This window comes from Lissotriton vulgaris, chromosome 3_1 (genome assembly GCF_964263255.1).
Source record: "Lissotriton vulgaris chromosome 3_1, aLisVul1.2, whole genome shotgun sequence".
NCBI classification, from domain to species: Eukaryota; Metazoa; Chordata; class Amphibia; order Caudata; family Salamandridae; genus Lissotriton; species Lissotriton vulgaris.
The window spans coordinates 1,606,380,850-1,606,406,553 of record NC_141689.1 but is presented as its reverse complement, the minus strand read 5'-3'; the positions used below and the strand labels follow the sequence as shown (position 1 = coordinate 1,606,406,553).

Below are 25,704 nucleotides of genomic sequence, written 5' to 3'. Positions count from 1 at the left end.
TTATCTCCCTATTACCTATCTGTCGCTAACACCAGTTAGCGACAGCTAGTAGGAGAAAGCGACCATCTTGGGCCCTGCTTTGCATGTCAGTGATATTTATCACTAATAACATGCAAAGTGGGCGTGCCAAGATGTTAGCGACTGGAAACAGTTGCTAACATCGCTATCTCCTATTACCAACTTTTGGAGATATTCGCGCTAAGCACCTGCCCCTGAGCAGTTCTTAGCCATGTTATCCAATGGTAGGTGGATAACATGGCTAAGAGCATTAGCTCGGTAATGCATGAATATCGCTGACTTTTCAGCGATATTCATGCATTTCGGCCGATTTTTATCGCTTAGGAGATAAACCTTGATAATAGCAAGAATCCTAAGCGATAAAAATCACCCCAGCTTGGTGATAAAAATATCGCAGCTAAACCAACATAGCGATAATTATTGCTAGTTGTTGGTAATATGCCCCCATGTTCTTAGCAAGTGCAATAACCCATGCACAAGCACAATTTCCAAGATGCATTTCGGAAGATAAGTCATACCAATATATACTAGGTTAGGCAATCCTAGAAAATACAAAGACTTGTGGATTTTGGGTTGAGAACACTAAAATCTGCATTTTGTAGCCTATGTTTAGGGCAAAATTAGTAAGGAGTGCTATTTATTTCACCTGATAAATTTTCCATCTGGGGTATCTGATCTTACTGGGTACAATATATATTGCAAACCCTTACAGGGCACTCATAATCAGTGTTACTGAGACATCTGTACCCTTGTTACTATAGGTAACAGAGGAGTAAAGATTAAGCTGCATGCTTTTTGAAGCCAGGGTAGACGCAGTAATTAGCAGATCTGTTGATCTACCATGATGTGCAAGGCAGAGTAGCAAATTGTGTCACATATGGCTTTAATGCACTGGTGACTTACTGAACAGCTTGCAGAGAAATAGTTGTAAAATGCCAAGCGAGGAGATTCCTTGGATGGGAATCTGTGGCATAATATCTTAGTGCACATGATCAGTTTGTCTTCACAAACATGACCTAATATGCTCTATTTTACAGTTTTAGGTGTTTTGTTTGACAGGGTGATTTATGCTTTCAGCTGGTTCTTTGTTAGGTGACACGTCTACGATATGTCGGCTTACATATCTGTCCAGAAAAGGTCTGCAGTGTTTTTTTATTGTTTTATTTGCTGTAACACGTGTGCTTTGTCCTTCCATGTTGTTTTTCCTGAGAAAGAAGTGCTCCTCCTATTGTTGATTGCACATATGATGCAGATCCAATTGCAAGATGCCTTCTTTTTTGCATGGTGCTCAGTGACAGTGATGGGTGAGTTCTGTTGAGGGTGCCTACCCTGGACTCCGAGTTATTGGGCTAGGTGAGATGAATGTGTGCACTGAGATTGTTTAGCAGTGGCTTGTCGTGGGATTACAATGTTGCAAGTGTTTTGATTTTCGAAGCATGGATTTTCTTTTTCCTTTGACTTGCTTACCATTTTGTTTGTCACATTTTGTTGTTGTTGTTACCCTTCTTTAGCAGGCTATAAATGCTTATATCCGTCTCTCCATTCTCGGTTCAACTCAAGCAGCGTTATCCAGGGATAGGAGCACTTCCAGGTACTTATCGAATGGGGTAGTGCCAAGGGTTACTGAGTGGAAACCAGCAGCCCTGCCCCTCTCTAGTTATTAACTTCCTGAGTACCCTCCACTTCTGTAATATCACTATTGTAAATCATACCCAAAACATTTGGGGTGAAATTCGGAAATTTTTTGATAAACGTCTGTTTTTCATGAAACTATTTAGATGGAGTGTTTTTTGATAAGGCTCTACCATTTTTATCCGGTTGAAAATCCTTGTAGTGAATCCCTGGTTTTCAGGGTCACAACAATGTGCACATTGAAAGGGTGATAACAGATTTTAGTCAGAATATCAATCATTTGTTAGCTGTACTATACTCTTTTAAAAAATTGTGATGCGTTTTAATTTAACTTCACTGTGTGAAAAATGCCAGCTCTTTGAGAGAAAATTGTTTTCTCACCTGATTTTCTCTTGTAAGTTATGGTAAGTAGTCCCGGATTTACAATGAGGACACATTTTCTACAAATTCAGGAATATGTTCTTGAGCCATGTGAGAAAAAAGTCTGGATGTTGAATAAAACATACTTCCAAGAGATGAAGCAGTCTTACCATGTGATACTACAGTGTTTTACTGTAGCTTCACCACATAGATACACCGAACAACATGAATGCTGACATTCTGTATTTATGACAAAAAATGAGACTCTCTTGAATGACTTGCTTCTGATATAGGAGGCGGAGTTGGCAAATTAAAATAATTCCCTATAAAGGAGATTGCAGCAAATGAACAAAATGGGGGATTGAATTTTGTCACAGAAAATATGGTTAGTGCTCTAGAGTACTAAAACGAGTAAACATGTTATACATTCTCAAATATCTTTCTTGTCCAAGTCAGAAAATGTCTGGCATGCTCAGTGATGTAGTGAAGCCATATGGTTCAACTAATGTGAGAGGGAAGTAAAGACTTGTAATCACTTATAGCTATCTATTTTTTCTGTTGCCTAATATCTCCTTAATTTTAAAATAGTTACAGCTGGGTAGACATAATAGGTTTTTTTGAAACCTCATTTTTAATATTCGGCAGTAGATTTTTTAGAGGTATGAGAAATGGCTGCAGGCTGATCTTATATTTAAAATGAGTGGATTTGTGTTGCTATGGGTAGTAAGACCCTTTGAATGAGTTGCTTTTTGGACACTTAATCATTTAAATATTTTTCCTCACTTTCTTTTATCAGTAATTTCTTCTCCTTACATAAGGGTAAGCTGGTTACAAAATCATTTTTATTCTGAGTTATTAATCCCCTGGATTGATATTGACTGGCTAGGAGGCTATCGAAATGAGCATTGCAGTAGCGTACAGTTGTTATGATATGTTATGTTATGTGATCTTGTATAGCGCATGGCTACCATAGCGACGGGGCGTCCCAGCGCTTGCGGACATGCCAGAAGCTAGTACGGCAGAGTAAGTGCTAGATGGATGCAAACAGCCACGTTTTTATATCTTTTCGGAATTGCAGGTGATTTGAAGTGGCCCGAGCTTTAGAGGGGATAGAATTCCAGAGCTTAGGGACCAAATACCTGAAGGAGCGGCCGCCGGCTCTGCTCCTCCGAATCTTGACAGTACGAGCTAGAGAGAGGTCCACTGATTATTACTCGAGCGGCAGCTTTCTCAACGGGAACTGGTAGTTTCTCATTAAGAGCGGTCGCGAGCATGCGCAACCACTCACAATGAGAAACCTTACCTCCCCGCGTTGAGAATCTCGCCAGGATGTCATTTTGCTTGCTCGCGGTCGCGAACATGACGTTCAGGACCGCGAACAAGCAAAAAATGAGCGCTGCACTACGCTACGCTGCACTACGCGTGTTTGCACTGTGCTACGTGCAGCTCGCGTAGTGCGAAGTTGCGCAAACTTTGCAAACTCTGCGAGCGTAGCGTAGTGCTTCGCCCAGGGTTAGTTTTAATGCACTGATGACTTACTGAACAGCTTGCAGAGAAATAGTTGTGTAATGCCAAGCGAGGAGATTCCTTGGATGGGAATCTGTGGCATAATATCTTAGTGCACATAATCAGTTTTTCTTCACAGACATGACCTAATATGCTCTATTTTACAGTTTTATGTGTTTTGTTTGACAGGGTGATTTATGCTTTCAGCTGGTTCTTTGTTAGATGACACGTCTACGATATGTCGGCTTACATATCTGGATACAATGAATGAGATCGGATGGATGCACAGCAGTTTGAGGAATAAATACTCTGTTTGAGAAAATGTTAGTTATGATTTTATGGTGCTCCGAAAGGTGACGTCGAGGGCCCGACGGCGTCCGTCCATAAGCTTTGAAAAGTGAAGCTAGAGGTTCTCTAGTTTCATCCCTTTACAGGCACACATGTTGTTGTCTTTCCTAGTAGCAAAAGACTTCCACTCAATACGTTTTGTTTAAATGTCTTTATGATTCATAGTGGTTTTGACTCAAGTTTTCAAAATGGTTCATATGTCATCAGACCCTTTATAAACAATTTTCACTTCAGGCAATGTCTTTGTAACGTGTCCAATGCATTTCGGGCATTTTCATCATGCCCTTCATCAGGGAAAACGACACTGTGAATGATAGTGTGAACAACCATTAATGTGACATCTATCCGTGTCAACAGGTATATACATAAACATAAAAATTCGATTTTATCAAGCTGTGAACGTGCAGTAAGAAATAACATGATTAATGTTGTAGCGCAATTGTGAGGGTCTATCCTATACGTGTGGGGTTCTAAACTTCTGGGGTTGTGAAAAACAAACAACTTAGTGAATCGGAAAAGCGGCGTGTCACTTACATGCCTTTCTGGAGAAATTGGTTGCAATCTGTAAAAGAACGGTAGAAAGCCATCAGCGTGAGTTCGCTGAGTGCTTCAGTGAAGCGCTCTGGAATTACATCTGTCCGATGAGGGTGACTAACCTGAGATATTATTGAAAAGAGTTCCGGTCCGGTGAACGTCTTCAGAAAACGCCGGCACAGTCAATTCTGGCCGCGTTTGGATATTTAAAAAACGAGCCGGTCATGTGACAAGTCACATGACTGGAAAAGGTAGAGAGACTATAGAAGTCCGCCGTGTTCATCAAATGGATGCTAAGGAAAAGTCTCCAAAGGTTTTAAACGTGAGGGGAAAATGGGTAGGAGCGCGCTAGTGATGAGGGTGACACTGAAAGCAAACTGAAGAATATGTAGCAGTCTAGTACAGAGAGGATGGAAAAAAAATATTAGAAAAAATTACTTCAAAGGAAGACCTAGGATCGAACACGTAGAGTTTGGGGATTGGAGTGTACCTGGTTCTAACATTAGAGCTAACGCCGTGATGGGAAATCTAGAAAGGGAAACTGAGGGATGAGGTACTGGTGGAGGGTGAAGAGTGTCAGTGAGTGTCAGTGATAACAGTGAACAAACACAGTAATAACAAGTTACAGTCTGTAGAGCAATTATTTACAAGTAACATGACAGTTCGATTCTTTCATTTAAACCCATCGGTTTTTGGGTCGACAACTTATGAATCCAATAGTTTTCTCTTCTTAGGAGGTGTTTGGTATTATCTCTCCCCTCCATTTTGTCGACTGTTTCCAGAATGATGAATTTGATTTGTGAGACATTATGATGTTCTTCTACGAAATGTGATGATAGTGCTGACTTCAAGTTTTTTAATCGGATGTTTGATTTATGTTCTGTTAGACGCACCTTGATGCGTCGTTCAGTCTTGCCGACGTACATCTTGCCACATGGGCATCTTATCCCACAGATCAGGTTGCTAGTGTCACATGTTGCATTAACCCTAAGTTTGATAGGGTTACCTTGCATGGGGTGATGGATGATGTTACCTCTCATTATGCTATTGCAATTGCCGCAGTTAAAACAAGGTTTTGTTCCATGATAGGCCGTGGTTTCTAAAGGTTTGCCCTGTAAGATCTCTCCCAAGTTCTTTGCTCTAGTGAAAGCGAATATAGGTGGTTGGCTAAATGACTGTTTGAAATCCGGTTCCATATTCAATATTGACCAATGCTTCAAGATAATTTGTTTATATTTCTTGCTAGCTGTTGAATATTTAGAAACCACCACTGTACGTGTTTGGTCAGTTTTTTCTTTGGGGGTTAAGAGTTTAGTTCTGTCGATGTTTTCAATCCTCCCTTTTGTCTCTTTAACTAGGGTTTGTGGGTAACCTCTTTTGATGAATTTGTTGGTCATCTCTTTCAATCTTGTGGTGAGGGTGGCTTCATCAGAGGTGATCCTTTTTACTCTGGCCATCTGTGAAAATGGTAAATTCCGTGGTGTCTGATATATCCCAGGTTAATTGGATTCGTTGGTCTAACAACTTGAGATTGATAATCAGATACATTGATGATCTTTTCATCATTTGGACAAATTCAGAGGAGACATTAAGAACCGAACTCACCAAATTCAACGAAATAGACCAACGAATCCAATTAACCTGGGATATATCAGACACCACGGTCAACTTCTTGGATGTGAAAATATCCGTAACCCCACATGGATTTATAACTGATCTTTTTGTCAAACCGACAGACAGAAACAACATGCTATTACATTCGAGTTTTCATGAACCAAGCTTGATAAGGAATTTACCATTTTCACAGATGGCCAGAGTAAAAAGGATCACCTCTGATGAAGCCACCCTCACCACAAGATTGAAAGAGATGACCAACAAATTCATCAAAAGAGGTTACCCACAAACCCTAGTTAAAGAGACAAAAGGGAGGATTGAAAACATCGACAGAACTAAACTCTTAACCCCCAAAGAAAAAACTGACCAAACACGTACAGTGGTGGTTTCTAAATATTCAACAGCTAGCAAGAAATATAAACAAATTATCTTGAAGCATTGGTCAATATTGAATATGGAACCGGATTTCAAACAGTCATTTAGCCAACCACCTATATTCGCTTTCACTAGAGCAAAGAACTTGGGAGAGATCTTACAGGGCAAACCTTTAGAAACCACGGCCTATCATGGAACAAAACCTTGTTTTAACTGCGGCAATTGCAATAGCATAATGAGAGGTAACATCATCCATCATCCCATGCAAGGTAACCCTATCAAACTTAGGGTTAATGCAACATGTAACACTAGCAACCTGATCTATGGGATAAGATGCCCATGTGGCAAGATGTACGTCAGCAAGACTGAACGACGCATCAAGGTGCGTCTAACAGAACATAAATCAAACATCCGATTAAAAAACTTGAAGTCAGCACTATCATCACATTTCGTAGAAGAACATCATAATGTCTCACAAATCAAATTCATCATTCTGGAAACAGTCGACAAAATGGAGGGGAGAGATAATACCAAACACCTCCTAAGAAGAGAGAACTATTGGATTCATAAGTTGTCGACCCAAAAACCGATGGGTTTGAATGAAAGAATCGAACTGTCATGTTACTTGTAAATAATTGCTCTACAGACTGTAACTTGTTATTACTGTGTTTGTTCACTGTTATCACTGACACTCACTGACACTCCTCACCCTCCACCAGTACCTCATCCCTCAGTTTCCCTTTCTAGATTTCCCATCACGGCGTTAGCTCTAATGTTAGAACCAGGTACACTCCAATCCCCAAACTCTACGTGTTCGATCCTAGGTCTTCCTTTGAAGTAATTTTTTCTAATATTTTTTTTCCATCCTCTCTGTACTAGACTGCTACATATTCTTCAGTTTGCTTTCTGTGTCACCCTCATCACTAGCGCGCTCCTACCCATTTTCCCCTCACGTTTAAAACCTTTGGAGACTTTTCCTTAGCATCCATTTGATGAACACGGCGGACTTCTATAGTCTCTCTACCTTTTCCAGTCATGTGACTTGTCACATGACCGGCTCGTTTTTTAAATATCCAAACGCGGCCAGAATTGACTGTGCCGGCGTTTTCTGAAGACGTTCACCGGACAGGAACTCTTTTCAATAATATCTCAGATTAGTCACCCTTATCGGACAGATGTAATTCCCGAGCGCTTCACCGAAGCACTCAGCGAACTCCCGCTGATGGCTTTCTACCGTTCTTTTACAGATTGCAACCAATTTCTCCAGAAAGGCATGTAAGTGACACGCCGCTATTCCCATTCACTAAGTTGTTTGTTTTTCACAACCCCAGAAGTTTAGAACCCCACACGTATAGGATAGACCCTCACAATTGCGCTACAACATTAATCATGTTATTTCTTACTGCACGTTCACAGCTTGATAAAATCGAATTTTTATGTTTATGTATATACCTGTTGACACGGATAGATGTCACATTAATGGTTGTTCACACTATCATTCACAGTGTCGTTTTCCCTGATGAAGGGCATGATGAAAATGCCCGAAATGCATTGGACACGTTACAAAGACATTGCCTGAAGTGAAAATTGTTTATAAAGAGTCTGATGACATATGAACCATTTTGAAAACTTGAGTCAAAACCACTATGAATCATAAAGACATTTAAACAAAACGTATTGAGTGGAAGTCTTTTGCTACTAGGAAAGACAACAACATGTGTGCCTGTAAAGGGATGAAACTAGAGAACCTCTAGCTTCACTTTTCAAGGCTTACATATCTGTCCATAAAAGGACTGCAGTGTTTTTTTATTGTTTTACTTGCTATAACACGTGTGCTTTGTCCTTCCTTGTTGTTTTTCCTGAGAAAGGAGTACTCTTCCTATTGTTGATTGCACATATAATGCAGATCCAATTGCAAGGTGCCTTCTTTTTTGCATGGTGCTCAGTGACAATGATGGGTGAGTTCTGTGAGGGTGCCTACCCTGGGCTCCGAGTTATCGGGCTAGGTGAGATGAATGTGTGCACTGAGTTTGTTTAGCAGTGGCTTGTGGTGGGATTACAATGTTGCAAGTGTTTTAATTTTCGAAGCATGGAGTTTCTTTTTCCTTTGACTTGCTTACCATTTTATTTGTCACATTTTGTTGTTGTTGTTACCCTTCTTTAGCACGCTATCAATGCTTATATCCATCTGTCCATTCTCGGTTCAACTCAAGCAGCGTTATCCAGGGGTAGGAGCACTTCCAGGTAGTTATTGAATGGGGTAGTGCCAAGGGGTACCGAGTGGAAACCAGCAGCCCTGCCCCTCTCTAGTCATTAACTACCCGAGAGTACCCTCCACTTCTGTAACATTACTATTGTAAATCATACCCAAAACATTTGGGGTGAAATTCAGAAATTTTGTGATAGACGTGTGTTTTTCATGAAACTATTTAGGTGGAGTGTTTTTTGATAAGGCTCTACCATTTGTATCCGGTTGAAAATCATTGTAGGGAATCCCTGGTTTTCAGGGTCACAACAATGTGCACATTGAAAGGGTGATAACATATTTTAGTCAGAATATCAATCATTTGTTAGCTGTACTATACTCTTTTAAAAAATTGTGATGGGTTTTATTTTAATTTCACTGTGTGAAAAATGCCAGCTCTCTGTTGGGATTTGCTGAACCATGTTTAAGAGAAAATTGTTTTCTCACCTGATTTTCTCTTGTAAGTTATGGTAAGTAGTCCCGGATTTACAATGAGGACACATTTTCTACAAATTCAGGAATATGTTCTTGAGCCATGTGAGAAAAAAGTCTGGATGTTGAATAAAACATACTTCCAAGAGATGAAGCAGTCTTACCATGTGATACTACAGTGTTTTACTGTAGCTTCACCACATAGCTACACCGAACAACATGAATGCTGACATTCTGTATTTATGACAAAAAATGAGACTCTCTTGAATGACTTGCTTCTGATATAGGAGGCGGAGCTGGCAAATTAAAATAATTTCCTATAAAGGGGATTGCAGCAAATGAACAAAATGGGGGATTGAATTTTGTCACAGAAAAAATGGTTAGTGCTCTAGAGTACTAAAACGAGTAAACATGTTATACATTCTCAAATATCTTTCTTGTCCAAGTCAGAAAATGTCTGGCATGCTCAGTGATGTAGTGAAGCCAAATGGTTCAACTAATGTGAGAGGGAAGTAAAGACTTTTAATCACTTATAGCTATCTATTTTTTCTGTTGCCTAATATCTCCTTAATTTTAAAATAGTTACAGGTAGACATAATAGGTTTTTTTAAAACCTCATTTTCAATATTCGGCAGTAGATTTTTTAGAGGTATGAGAAATGGCTGCAGGCTGATCTTATATTTAAAATGAGTGGATTTGTGTTGCTATGGGTAGTAAGACCCTTTGAATGAGTTGCTTTTTGGACACTTAATCATTTAAATATTTTTCCTCACTTTCTTTTATCAGTAATTTCATCTCCTTACATAAGGGTACACTGGTTACAAAATCATTTTTATTCTGAGTTATTAATCCCCTGGATTGATATTGACTGGCTAGGAGGCTATCGAAATGAGCATTGCAGTAGGGTCGAGTTGTTGTGTTATGTTATGTTATGTGATCTTGTATAGCGCATGGCTACCATAGCGACGGGGCGTCCCAGCGCTTGCGGACATGCCAGAAGCTAGTACGGCAGAGTAAGTGCTAGATGGATGCAAACAGCCACGTTTTTATATCTTTTCGGAATTGCAGGTGATTTGAAGTGGCCCGAGCTTTAGAGGGGATAGAATTCCAGAGCTTAGGGACCAAATACCTGAAGGAGCGGCCGCCGGCTCTGCTCCTCCGAATCTTGACAGTACGAGCTAGAGAGAGGTCCACTGATTATTACTCGAGCGGCAGCTTTCTCAACGGGAACTGGTAGTTTCTCATTAAGAGCGGTCGCGAGCATGCGCAACCACTCACAATGAGAAACCTTACCTCCCCGCGTTGAGAATCTCGCCAGGATGTCATTTTGCTTGCTCGCGGTCGCGAACATGACGTTCAGGACCGCGAACAAGCAAAAAATGAGCGCTGCACTAGCGTTCTGTGCTCTTTGCAACCTGTTTATTGCAGTCATGTTAGAGCCTAGCATGAGGGCATTGCAATAGTCCAGGTGAGATAGAACTAATGCCTGGACTATAATCTGGCGGGTAGAAGGCAAAAAAAAACCCAAGATGGGTTTAAGAGAGCAAAGACGCCCGTAACAAGTACCTGCCACTTTTTTGGCATGGGACTCCAGGTTAAGTGAATTGTCAAGCAACACCCCCAGATTTTTTACTGACTCCTTGGGTATAGGAGCTGGTCCCAGCGCAGGAGGCCACCAATGCTCGTCCCAAGTCTGAGTACCTCTGTTTTAGAGGCGTTTAACTGAAGACAGTTGTTAGATAGCCACCTTGAAATCGCCAGAATGTCTTCTTGGAATTTAATTTGGTCCCCCACATGTTGAAAATGAGTTGTGTGTCGTCCGCATATGATGTTAGCTGGATCTTACGTTCCCGAGCCGTCAAGGCCAGGGGGCGGACGTACACATTAAACAATGTGGGGCTGAGCGCAGACCCCTGAGGCACCCCACATTCAAGAGGGAGCTTGCTGGATGAGTACGGCAGGGCGTGCACCTGGAAGGAGCGGTCAGATAGAAATTACGCAAACCAGTCCAGGGCCGTTTCCCTGACTCCGATCTCCCACAGTCTCTCAAGTAGTATCTTGTGGGAGACCGTGTCAAAGGCCGCACTCAAATCCAGCAGAACCAGGATAGAGGTTGCGCCCATGTCCAGGGAGGCCCTTAGATGTTCTGTAACTGTTAGCAGGGCAGACTCCGTACTGTGATTAGCACGAAAGCCATTCTGGGACTCATCAAGAATACCATTGGACTCCAAGTAGGCAGTCAGAGTGGAGTTGACATGTGCTTCCGCCACTTTCGCAAGATAAGGGAGCAGCGAAATAGGTCGGAAACTGTCTGGCCTTGAAGGATCTAGTGTTGGTTTTTTCAAGAGGGGTAGTACTTTGGCATGTTTCCAGGATTTGGGAACGGCGGCTTGCTGTAAAGATCGATTAATCAGCTCTCGCCCTTCCTGCAGGACAGAGTCATGAAGTGATCTGAACAGTTCCGGTTTGATGGGATCATCCGGGGATCCTGACTTTACTCTTAGGGCTAGGTGTTCCATCCCTGTCTGTTCTATCGATGGAAGGGTCAGGAGGGAGTAGGGAGGATCAAGATTGTCTCTAGCAGGATTAGGGAGCCCAGACGGGCTATCCGGTTGTAGTAGGTTGTATATCCCTTTGACTTTATTAATAAAGAAACAAGATAGTTCTTCACACTGTGCATCTGACACTATCAGGTTGCCTGTGCCTACCGGGGCTTTGGTCATATCTTTCTTCAGGGAAAAGATCGTTTTGGAGTGATTTGTGCTTGAGGTAATCAGGTCTGTATAGTAGGTGGCTTTAGTTTTCTTTATAGGTTTATGGTAAGCTTTAGTGGCCGTTCTAAACTTAGGTTTGGCCAGGGGGTCATAAGATCGTCTCCAGATACGCTCTAGCAGCTTGCATTGTTTTTTAGTTTCAGCGAGAGTCTCCGAGTACTAGGGGTGGGACTGATCTCGCCTAGGTCTCAAACGGTTCATAGGGATGAAATGGTCTAAAGAATTATTTATCCACTCTCTATAAGCAGAGTCTGCTTCTTCCATGTTACTCGACCAGACAGGGCGGGAATGGTTGAGCCTGGCTTCAAACTGGGCTTTATCTAGGCTATTCCATGGGCGTCTCCATAGGGAGGGAGGAGGAATCTCCTGCCGCTAGCTGGGATCTTAACTGAAACCGAGACCAGAAAGTGGTCAGTCCAGCTAAGAGGACTGGGGGATTCAGCTGTAACTTCCTCTATATTAGTAAAAACTGGGTCGAGGAGGTGGCCTGCCTGATGAGAGGGTCCCACAATCAGCTGACGAAGCTGGCATGCTTCCAAGTCACCAAGAAACTTCGATATATTGGGGGAGTCTTGCCGCTGGAGGTGGAGGTTGATATCACCGAAAACACTGAAATTAGCTGATTGAAGCGCTAGTAATGAAATGGTTGATAATAGCGACTCTTGGAATGCACTCGACGGTACTGGGGGATGGTATACGAGGAGCCCTGTGAGAGTGAAGGTGTCAGAGACCTTTATCTTAAATAGCGCGCATTCGCTACTAACTATGCTAGTGGCCTTGAGGGTACAAATGTATTAGGACTTGTAGATCACCCCTAATCCACCACCTCTACCAATGGGTCTATTTTGAACACATATTAGGTAGTCTGGGGGAAGAGCCAGAGCTAAAGTTGCAGCGGAGTCCTCAGATAGCCATGTTTCTGTCAAAAACAGAACGTCAGGGCTTTCATCTAAGAGGAGCTCATGGGCGTCCACACGGTGCTTTACCAGGGACCTGCAATTGAGGCTCAATATGTGTAGTTTAGAAGAGCTAATGGGCGCTGCGGCTGAAGAAGATAGCGGAGAGCAAGCCTCAGAGGCCTTAAAGCCGCAATGGTTGCAGTGTATGGTAGGGGAACCAGGGTGACATGCATGCGCCAAGCAGTCAGTCTGAAGTCTAAGAGCAAGCAGCTCATCCCTGGCGTAGGGCGACATCGCTAGTCAGGCGTCCAGGGGTCTAGGCAACAGGCGACGGACCAGCGTGGACGGGCGCAGACAGGCTCGCCTTTGGGGAGCCTTCGACGGCCCGCCTGCGGCCCGCCGCGCGTGTCCGCTGCGCGGGAGATAGTGTCTCAGCCTAAAAAGGCACCGGTCCCGCCTCTGGCGGTAGAGTTACGCCCTCGGGGGCCGTGCCAAAGGTCAGGTACGCCCTACACACAATCGGCACAAGCCGTGGTGGAACGGGGCGGCGACCTGGTAGAAGCGAAGATGAGGTACAGGTAGGCTTTGTCTGACTTAAAATGGTTGTGAATTGCACAAAAGGATGGTTCTGACAGTTTGAATGAGGTAGTAAACACACCTATGCCATGGTCTGCATTTCGATGGTTTTATATTCCTATGCATGAACGTGATTCGGGTGTTTGTGCATGCTGGTGTGATTTTCTCTGTTCTATTGCTCACATAAAGGTGTGCGGTGCGCACATGCACAAACGTGGCGGTATTTGCCTAATTCCGCCGCCTGTTAACTTTGGTAAATACTTGCTCCTTCTTGCATGCTGGCACGCTGTGATATTTGCAGAAAAACAGCAAATACCACTTGGCAATTTCGTAGGATACGTTTAAGCTGACATTCCTTTGCCCACATGGAAATATGTCTGCTAGTTATCAGTTTTATTTAATATTCTATTTACTGTTCTGCACTCCAGTTTCTTAGTTATAAAATCTTATTCAAATACATTTCAAAGCAAAGAGTGTTTAAAGGTCTGTGCATATTAACAGTGATCAAAAAGTAAACACACTGTGCAAACAAGCCTGCTTGGTCGTGAACATTGGTAGGAACACTTTTCATCATCTCAGCTCAGGAGACATGTACATGAAGTGTTGCAATTATTAGATTATAGAATTGAAGCCATTGCCCACATCAGTGAGAAAAGCCATCAGCATGATTTAAATATTTCTACTCACCCTTAGCTAGGCAAATACAGCAGTCACCACTGTAAGGGTTAGAAGACATCCTCTGAAATTGGCGGTAACACGCACCACACCACAGTTACAGTTCCAAGAAGCGGGAGATTTATTAAACAAACCACAACACACTTTATCCCCTCTCCCTCCAGGATTCATATCCTGACCTGTAGGCTAATGCTTAACAAGTTCATCAAGTAGGTATAAATAAAAGTCTAGAACCTTACAATTAGATAGACCGTCCCCAGAGGACAATGTAGTCAAATTATTTAATTATTCTGAATTAATTAAGAGACTGAATTAAGAGTCTGAATCATTCTTACATCAATCTGCCTAAAGCACAGTCTCCTTGAGCTAAACACTTTTCACAGGGGACACAGCCAGGGACAAATGCAATTTATTTCAGGGCACTCTCTTCCACCCAGGCAACTAATTTCAGAAAATTCCCCTCTGTTCCAAGAGCATAGCCATTCACAGCATAAGGTTTCTGAGCCCCTTGGCAATCAACACACTTTAGGATTTTCCCATAGCACCTGATGTTGTTCATTTATGGAAAGTGAAAGGGTCAACTTGAAAGAAGAGCACAAATGAAACTGTAGTCGTTTGCCTAATTAAGTACAAAGGATTGTTATGTAATTAATGTTAATTATTTTTCAAGATGTGTGATCCCATTGGAAGGCCCTACCATTATTTAAATGAAATAATATTAGTGTGGTGACTTATGGAAAATTAACACGTTAGGGGGCATATTCATGAAATTATTACACAGAGAAGCGCAGCAAGTTCCCTTGTTGCGCTGCGTAATAGGGAAAAAGGGCGGGAATGTGCCATACTTAACAATATATGATGCATTCCTGTTATTTCACAGCGCTGGCGCACAGTGTGCTACCCAGTGCCAACGTAGGCACCCCTGCACATGATAAAAAGGTGCCTGCATTATAAGCAGGATTGTTTCTGTGAGGAAGGGACCTTCCTGCACAGAAACAATCCTGAAAGGCATTTTCCTCCTTCAATTTGTGCTGCAGATTGCAGCGCACTTAGAAAGAGGAAGTAAGGAGGAGAAATAAAGATATTTGTCCTTGTTACTGCTCACCTGGGGAGGAGTAGCTTTTTTATATATTGTCAGGTATACATACCAGTGTTGGTAAATCTGGGAATGCTCCAAACTCAATGGGTGAATGCATGGGAACACTCACGCTACACTCAGGGATTACCTTCCCAGGCCAGAGGAGGGCAACACCGCAATTTGAGCTGTGTGGCATCACTCTAAATTTATCAAGCCGTGCAGGGCCACATTGCCCTGCATGGCTCGATAATTCTAATGTAGGTTTTGCATTGCGCTTGCGCCCCCCTGCGCAGCACAAGGGTGACACCAAACCTTCACAAATATGCCCCAAGATTTTTTATGAACGTGACCAATGATTAACCCCTTCGACGCTGATGACGAGCTCACCTCGTCATGAAGTACACCTCTCGTACGCTCATGACGAGCTGAGCTCGTCATGAACCGCGGGATTATTCAAAGTTCAGCGCACAGCGGGAAAATGCGCCGCACCGATAGTGTTAAATACAGTGACCTTGCAGAGATGGCAGAGCAGACACCAAGAGCCTCATGCACAAAGTCTACTTTGTGCTATTGAATTCCAAAATCCTTTTCACTGTGTCAGGAAATATATAATTTTACGAATGGAGTTCTACTTACTCATGTGGAAATGCTTGCCACTTTGGGGGACCGGTCAGTATCATTTATGGGATTATTTAGTGTATGACGAGCATCCCGCTGCCGTGTGAGCGAGGCAGATATCACAACCTCTGCTACCTCTGTGGGTGGCTGCTTGTCTGATCTGTGCCTGGAGAGGAGTTGCCAACATGGCAGCTCTTCAGATGGTACTGTAAGTGTATTAAGCAGTCACCATGTTTAATGCAGCTGCTCCGCCATTTAAAATTTTTTTTTTAAAACAAACTCCCAAAGCAGGAGTTTTATTTGAGTCTTTTCTGTTTAGGACTTGTAGGCTTTTTGGGACTGCCAGGTTTTCCTGCTGTTCCTCACCAAATAAAAAGTACATCAGAACATCTGCCGTAAATAGGGCGGATGATCTGAAGAACTTACACCGACTACCTGCTGTCCATGGTACTGCTGGTCTAAGGTTTCAACTGGTGGAGCAAGTGGGGCAAACATGACAGTTCACCCAACTCTGAGCAAAGAGTAGTATTGGGGTGAAAACTCATGTCAACACAGTTAAACTTATGGTGGTTCCGACCCTGGAAATGCACACACTTTTTCTGTTTCACAACATAGGGTTAACAGTGTTCTTATGAAAGTGTTGGGGAAGGTGTTTCCCTATAAAGAAAGGTTTTCTCTTTGTGGAAAGAATACGTATCACTGAACAATGCAAAACATGTGAAAACCTCATTCATAAACCTGCATAGGTTTGGAATGAGGATGGTAATCGTTAAGAAGATAGGAGTAGGGATCTGAATATCTTATGAGTTGCATAGATTTTTAATTTAACCCTAACACGTCTGAGCCCCAAAGTAAAGACTTATTTATATGTTTATTGCGAATCTTAGTTAAGAATCAGGACTACAAACCTCAAGGGAACTCTGTGGGTCGAGATGGTTCACCCCGGCATTTTAGGCGGTGAAATCTCTAGGTGAAAAGCCATCTGAAAAATTAGATACTCCATAGCAACATACCTTATACTAGATCTCCTAGATAACGGCAAAACGTATGTCCACCCAGTAATATCATACAACATATTTTCTTAGAAAGAATTGTTTGGGAGTCCAGAATAACATCACTGTGGTATTTTATTTATCTGCCTAAAACATCTTATAGCCATTATTCACAATATACCCCATATGCAGCTTGATTTTCTAGATATATTCCGTTGTTTCACATACAATCAGTCCTATCATACCTGTCTGACTTTCCTATGGCCATGAATAAATCAAATAGTTCAATCCTCTATGTCAGTGTCTAGAGTATAGTAAGACTTCTATCCATCAAAACCATGTTTAAGCTATCAATATCATTCTTTGGAGCCATCTTCGGTACCCAATCCCTTTCTTCAACTCATAAAAGTATATACGTTATGTCTAAGACATACATTAAAATGAAAGATTACTATTCCAAAATCAATATTTGTACAAACACTGAACAATATAATATATCATGGTCGTTTTTATTTGTTTGATTGTACCATATTGCTATGTCTTGATTTTTGTTCTCCATCGCATTAAATTTCAGTTTTCATCATTTAGCTGTAAATTCTATATTACCACAGTGTGGATACAAAATGTTGCCCATTCTACTTTCAAATTGCCATAGGTGTGCCCACAGAGAATATAGGAGAGGCACATATTTGACAACCTATTATCCTGACGTTAAACCATACAAACGATTAAATTCCACCCTATATTTGTCAAAAGCAATAACTAAATGACACAAGCAACAATCACGTTTTCATAATTCAAAATATATGAAACATAAGGCCTATAAACATTAAATAAATGAATGGAAAGTGATATTACTTTCTGGTATCCCCAGATCCCAGACCAAAATAGTTATACACCCTCTTACAAAGTCTCTAAACAAGATGATATTTTAGTGTTTGTGATCCAGATGTAGTTCCACTCCAAGTGTGTGGAAAAATTAGATAAATGCCAGATGTCCGAGTCTGAATTTTGTGGTGGGGTGAGTTTGAAACCCCCCTCTTAGAGACAATAAAAACCTGAAGTATGATTTAGTCCACACTGATGTGCATGATATGACGAAGAAACTAAACGTTACTCCTATATTATTTTTGGGCAATTGCTATAAACATATGCAGTTAGGCTGGACAACATTTTATTATTTCACACTCATGCATCATGTTACTCCAAATAACTCTTTAGGACCATCTTAGAATTCCAATCTGTAGTGTCTGCCCCTGGGAAATGGTCCACTTTCTATATCTATGTGATTCACTCGCAAACAACTGCAAAGAAACAGACATGAACTCGGACATTTACTTCCACACTAAGACGTCTTCTTTAGCTATATGCTCAAATCCTTTCAGTATCAGATATCTTTCAGTATCTCACCTTCACCATTCACTTTACCAGCCATATCAATTGCTTTCACCCTTCCAGATTCCTTGGTCTTATCACATTGTGCAAGTGAGTCTTGACCCACAGCAGGCTCCTGCTGACAAGCTCTCTTCAAGGAAAACTTGCCCATGACGTATGTCAGTCGCTGCCCTTGCAGAATCTATCCTCATTTCTTTCAATCAGGAATCCCTCCAGAGCAGTAGCGCCCGGTAGTGGGAGTGCTGCTGGGCGCTGACGTGCGGTGGGGGAGGGGCAGGGTGGGGGGTGGTAAAGTACGGATTACGGACGATTAGAGGTCAGTAAACATATAAATAAATTTAACAAATCTCGTTGCGCGCGCTGTATTGCATTTGGCGTTGCAGCGCGCGCAACAAAATTAGTTTGATTTAATTATATGTATACTTACCTCTAATCAAATTGAGAAAGCTAAGAACTCTAGTAAACAACTATTTCTAATCACTAAAGCACTATCAGGTAATTCCCCAGACCTTACTCCCCCCCCCGTCGCAACTTTTGTGTGACTCTCTTGCCTCCTTTTTTTTCACCAAAGTAGACGATATCTATCAGGCTTTCTCTTCCAAATCACTTTCAAGTCCAATCTCATCTACTACCTCCTCTCCAGCCAACACGTTCCTCAGCTTTCAATCGGTCACCCCGGACCAAATCAAAAATACACTATCTACTATTAAATCAGGATCACCTCTGGACCCTTGCCCTCTCTCTGTACTCAGACCGGTAATGGATGCCATCCTACCGGCACTCACGCAGGTTTGCAATTTAATACTTTTGTCAGGCAATTACCCGGACCCCCTCAAAAACACCTTATTAAAACCTCTGTTAAAAAAACCCTCCTTGGACAAAAGTGAGTTAAAAAACTATCGCCCTATTGCCAGCCTACCCTTCATGGCGAAGGTGATTGAAAAAATCATGAACACCCAGATATCCGAGTTTATTGAAAAACATCAGCTCCTCGACAACACGCAGTTTGGGTTCAGGAAACATCACGGAACAGAGACAGCCCTAATTAAAGCCGCCGATGATATCAGGGTAATCAGGGACCAGGGTGGCACTGCCATACTGGTTCTATTAGATTTATCGGCGGCTTTCGACACGGTCGACCACAACACCTTGGTCGACCGTGTCCAGGGATTTGGCATCTGCCACACTGCCAAAGACCTAATTGCGTCCTTCCTAGCCAAAAGAACGCAGGCTGTCATTCTGGGACCCTTTCAATCAGCCCAACTCTCTGCTCCTTGCGGAGTTCCTCAAGGCTCATCCCTGAGTCCGACACTTTTTAACATTTATGTGTCGGACCTTGCTAAGACCATCAAAGCACATGGGATGAGCCTAACCTCTTACGCCGACGACACCCAACTAGTGTTGGTGATCAAAGGGGATGGAGAGCAAGTAGCTGAAAAATTTAAGAAAGGGCTACTAGATATAGGAGAATGGATGGCTACCAACTGCCTAAAGCTAAACTCGGAAAAAACCGAGGTACTTATCTTTGGACCACTTCTACCAGCCTGGCCTACCAGTTGGTGGCCAGAGACCTTCGGTACCCCTCCTACTCCCACCTCGAAGGTTAGGAACCTCGGTGTTATCTTTGATGATGGTCTGAACTTCATGAACCACGCCAACAAAACAGTATCGACGGCACATCTGAAACTAAAAATGATCCGGAAAATACGCCCTTTCCTCCCTGACTCTGCCATCAAGACACTGGTTTCTGCCCTTGTCCTTTCATCCTTGGACTATTGCAACGGGCTATTCCTAAATGCTCAAACCAGAGTAATTGCAAAACTCCAAACAATACAAAATGCGGCAGCTCGCCTTCTTTCCGGCAAAACAAAGTTTGAATCCATCTCCAAAAACATAAAAGATCTTCACTGGCTCACTGTACAAAAAAGAATTCACTTCAAATCCCTCTGTATTGTATTTAAATCAGTCAATAATCAAGGACCACATTTTCTAAAAGATCAATTACAGCATTACAAACCTACCAGAGCTCTACGATCAGCTACTCTCAGCCAACTGGTCGTCCCCCGCACCAAAACAGTCACCTGGGGTGACCGACGCTTTTTGGTGGCGGCCCCCAGACTTTGGAACACCCTGCCTCTTAACATCAGACAAAGTGCCACACTCCTTCAGTTCCGTAAACTTTTGAAAACTTGGCTGTTCACCCAATAACCTTTTCCTCCCTTACATCTGTTTTTAACTAACTGGTTCACCCCCCCCACATTTCCTTACTGATAATGGTTTTTCAGCGCCAAGACGCCCATGGGTATATGCAGCGCTTTATAAATATTAAAAATAAATAAATAAATAAATAATCGGCCATAATCCGTAGTTTACTACCCCCACCCTGCCCCTCCCCCGCTCCATGTCACCGCCCAGCAGCAGTCCCACTACGGGCAGCTACTGCTCCAGAACCTGATGCCACACATGCTAGCATTAACAAAGCAATTACAAACGGAAATTTCATTACCAAGTTAATTTAAACATAGCCCTATCTACAGTTGATATAGTTAAGAGAAAACCATTAGACCAATCAGCCTTAGGGTGGTCTTCCCCCAAATGTTTTGTCTACCTCGTCCATTTTTGCTGATCTCGTTTTTGCTGGCCTTAGGGCTCTGCATGCTTCACCACTGCTAACCAGTGCTAAAATGCTTGCCCTCCTAAACATGATCAAATTGGATTATACCCAATTGGCATATTTAAATTATGTATAAGTCTCTAGCAAAGTGGTAGAACATGTACCCAAGGCCTGTAAGTGAAATTCTACTAGTAGGCCTGCAACACTGATTGTGCCATCCACTTAAGTAGACCTTTAAACATGTCTCAGGCCTTCCATTGAAGCCTGGGTGTGCAGGTTAAACTGCCATTTTGACCTGACCAAGTAAATCCTTTTGTCATGCCCTAACCTTCCTTTTTAATACATATAAGTCACCTCTAGGGCAGACCTTGGACATCTCAGAGGGCAGGGTATAATGTACTTAAAAAGTAAGGCATGTACTTTTAAGCTTTGCACGTGCTGGGAGTGAAGAACTCTTACATTTGTTTTTTACTACTGCAATGTCTACCTCTCCCTCAGGATCACATTAGAGTTACTGTATTACCTTTTGTATATGTAATTTCCAAAAGTGAACAGGCAACCAGCTCATGTTTGGTGTCCCTGGAAATAGAATTTAAAATCCTAACTTTTGGCAAAGTCGGATTGTAAATACAGTTTTGAAAATGCCACTTTTAGAAAGTTGGCATTTTCCTCACTTAGCCATTGAGTGTCTGTAGCGTGTCTCTGGTAACATGACAAGGTGTAGCTGACATGATTTGTGTATTCCTCCTTGACAGCCACACACAAGTTAGGCTTAGTGTATTCCTCCCAGACAGCCACACAGAATAGGGATCTTAAGTAAATCCAGGATTTGTAAAGCGCGGCGAGGGTCTCAAGGTGCTGAATTGTAGGCACAGGGAGATTGAATTGCCCAGGATAACAGGATGTTGACACCAATGCCATGACGCATGCCTGGTCCCACTGGCTCCAGATTTGGCAGCTCCAACCATTATGCCACATCTACGTGTGCATTAATGGGGCATTACTGGCAGGATGGAAGGAAGGAACTGGGCACAGCTGCACTTACACCTGAATAGGCTATGCCTGCCTCCACATAAAGGGCTGCATACCCCCTGTAGTTATTCTGGAGCCTGGACAGAGGAGGTGGGATGTCTGGGGACTTCAAAGGGAAACCACTAGAAGCTTCTCCCCCATTTCAAAGGCACAACTAGGTATAAATACTGGACAGCAGACACAACACGTCAGTACACTTCCGGACCAGTGGATACTCTGCCAGGAAGGACTTCGGTGTTGCTGAAGTATTGCCACTCTGCTCGACCTCACTCGGCTAGACTTCTTTCTTATTGTGCTGCTGCTTTGCTGTGCTGACCTGCCGCCTGCTGCCCTCCTGCCCCCTTGCCTGGGTGAAAAGGACTGGCCATACACCTCTTGAACCCAGAACACCAGAGTGACTCCAAGGGCTAGTTGTCTGGCCTCCTGACTAGAGCCTCAGGAACAGACAGCTCCACCAACCTAGCACCTGCCCCTGGACTCTGCTGACTCCGCCAGCTGTGAGTCTACCCTGCCAAGTGGTACCACCCCACTCCTGGACTCTTGGAAGTGGTCCTAAGGTGCTCTGCCAGCCTCTGTGGATCTAGCAGAACCGACAAATCTCGTCTGCTGTGGGATGTGGAAACTATAGCAGAACTGAGGCATAACTGAGCCTGCATGGTTTGGACCTGTCGCAAAAACCTGCATTAGATAACAGCTCTTTAGAACCGCCTCTTCCCCCTAACCTTGTGGCGTATCCGCGGTGTGGGCCCTCAGCTCCCTCATCAATGGCAGCCTCGACGACAATCCTGGACTTCGCATCGCAGTCGCGCAGCTCTTCAGAACCGACGCATCACCCCAGACTGCGGACCGCATCGTCAATGCAGGACTTTGCATCGAAATACCTGTAAACGGGATCCTTGATGACAACACCGGACCTCGCCCCACAGCCTCAGCACATCTCAAACTGAGGCATTCCTTTGACTCTGCAACACATCTTTGAAGCGGATCCTCACAAACCAGGATTGAAAGTACTTTGTTCAGCAGCCCTAACTAGGTCCCTGTAGTTGGCCTGTGCTCCATCGCAGAGGGCCTGAACTTGTGACTTTGCCCCAGTCTGGTATGTCCATATATCCAGAGTTGGCACTTTATGCTTTTTTGTGCTATATTTACTAAAATATTTATAACTGAATATCTCCGGTTCTACTAATTGGATTTTTGTCGTTTGGATCCTGTTTTATTTATTAAAAATTATACTATTATTCTAAGTCTTTTGAAGGCTCCTTTTGTGATGTGTTTTCAATGTATTACGGTTTGAAGTGTAGTACAAATACTTTACATTTTGCCTCTGACTTACGCCTGACTGCTCTGTGCCAAGCTACACTAGGGTTGAGCACAGGTTATTTTAGGGTTTGCTTATGACTTCACCCTGAAAAGAATTGTGGTTGCTGCTTGAGAAGGGCTTCACCCCCCTCAACCCAGTAGCCCAGTTTCTTCCAAAAAACTTAGTAAGCTTGTGTCCATTTTGTATACAGATGGGTTTATTTAGACTTTAGTTGTCTGTACATAATTACACAAAGGGATGTTCCTTGCTGCCTTGGCAGACTACAGACCTCCATTTTTAGAAATTCCCATCTGCTTGGCAGGGATCTCTGTATTTTCAGAGGAGCTGCTGCCACGTCAGTTCCTCAGAAGGCACAGAAGCTAAGCTGTGTGGGTGCTATGTTCAGTTTGTTTTTGAAAAAGTTGAAATAAATGCCTCTAACAAACTAGAAGCAACATTTGAGATGATCTCAAATGAACCCTCACAAATGATGATTGGATGATCCGGAACGAAGTAAGACAGTCTGGCATCCAGACGAAAATCCTGACATGTGACAACTTGCGCCTTCTTTGACCAAAATGCGATTGGCCTCCTGCTCCACTCAAACAAATGAGGAAACTGTGAGCAATCTTGCATTCAAACCTTACTTTGGAAATACAATTCTGCTCAAATCATCATATTAAGTTTTGGGTCCTAAGAGCTCAACTGTAAACTACCAGAGCCCTTGAACTCTAGTTTGGGCTCCGTGTCTTGGTGTACAATGAAACATATTGTGCAAACTCCCATGGGCCTGGAACATGACCACACAACTACTTCTGCATCACCTGCTCTGAACCTCATCTCTTCCTCCTTAGAAGCTCTCCACTGGCCACTAAAATTACATTCCACACTTTACCCTGAATGTACTTTAATTAAAATTCTCAGAGCAATATTCTCAGAACAATATGTGTGCAGCTACCATTGCTGCAATGTATGTCTTTGGTACCTCTTTATCAGTACAAACTGTAAAATTGTGAAATTCTCGATCAGTTTTCTGGAAAATACAGGACTAGGGGCCATAAGTAGGAAGCCTATTTGCGATCGCAATTAGGGCAGTGTGCTATGTAGCACACAAAAACCCATATGCAAAAAAAGGAATCACTAAATTTGCGATTCCTTATTTTGCTATTGGATTTAAGGAATCGCAAATTGCGATTCCTTAAATGCAATGTAGGAAGCACCCAAGATGTGCGACTTTCTGCTTAAGGAATCGCAAAATACCACCAACTTCAGGTTGGTGGTATTGCGATTTCTTTGAAAAATACACTTTTTGCCATTTTTCAAAGTGCCATGTGGGTCACATACATGCCCTTGACATGTGTTAATGAAATTGACACATGTCAATTTCATGGGTGCAAAAGGGTGTCCTATTGACACCCTTACAACCCTGAAATTGCATTCTCAATTTGCGATTCTCTAATTGAGAATCCCAAATTGAGAATGTCTTCCCACTCATTGCTATGGGCCTTTTAGCTCATAGGAATGATTGAGAAGGAATTCCTTATTTGCGAATCATTTTCATTTCATTAATCTTTATTTCGATCACAGATCATAAAAGATGCAGAACAATACATACATTTAAAAACTTATTAAACATAGTGTGATCCAAATTTATAAGAAGTAGTTAAAATGTAAATAAGACATTTGTGGAAAGCCGCTGGTCTTGTCCATTTATACCAGACTTTTCATCATTCGGCTACGGGTGAACCACAGTGAAGTTAAAAATTTTGACAGTGCAAAAACGATAGGAGGGGAGAGATCAGATTTTAGGACTCTATAAGCGGTTTGGTGGGATCTAAAACCCAAGTTCCTGAGCATCGGAACAAGCCAATATTTCCTGCTCCGCTCGTAGCCCTTACAGAAAAGGACCGCATGCATGTCGTCCTCCTTCGGGTGTGCACACATTGGGCAAATTGATGTAGTGGAGCAGGCTGACCAAGATGCTGTAAACGAAGCTAGGGGAAGGCATCCATAACGCCATTGTAAAAACAGTTTCCTGGTTAATGCAGGGGAAATCTCATCTAGAGTTTTTTCAAGGGAATAGGTATCTTTTATTTTCAAGAATAAATTTGTCAAAGACCCCTCACGAGTGTCATTAGAGGCTCTGGTGAGCATCATGGCGTAGTAGGTATTCGCGAGTGCCTTTTTTGGGATCTTGGTGCAGGAATTAAGAGGATCTGTCCATAGTTCCGGGAATCCCATTTCCTCGCACCTTCCCTTGACGTAAGTCAACCAAGGAATCCTCTTTGTGCTTCGTAGTTCCAGGAATTCTTGTAGTTCTTCTCTATAGTTTGCGAGATCTGGGCTAGACCACAAACGCCTCCAGAATTTTAGGGGTTTTAGTCCTAGCTCCTCTGTAATGGGTCTGATTCCCAAATCCAACCTGAGTGGTAGTAGTGGGGTGCTCTGGGGGAGGGCAGCTACCTGTCTCAAAAACTTGTTCTCCATGGTCTGTAACTTGGGGTACTGGGTGTATCCCCACAACTCTCCCCCGTAAGTGACCCCTGCCCTAGCTTGTGTTTTGTATATGTGAATAACTGGGGTGAGTGGTCGATAGCTAGATTTGTTTGCCAGACGCAGAGTGCCACCCGCCAACTGTGCCAGTTTGATGGTCACTTTGGCCTGGTGGGTCGACCAAGTTAAGTGTT

At 42.8% G+C, this 25,704-nt stretch overlaps 1 protein-coding gene across 1 annotated transcript in view; it reads right to left on the bottom strand.

The window, feature by feature from the left end:
• GRIN3A (glutamate ionotropic receptor NMDA type subunit 3A) overlaps positions 1-25,704 on the bottom strand; it is a 665,328-nt gene that overhangs the window by 213,151 nt on the left and 426,473 nt on the right. The window lies entirely within an intron of this gene.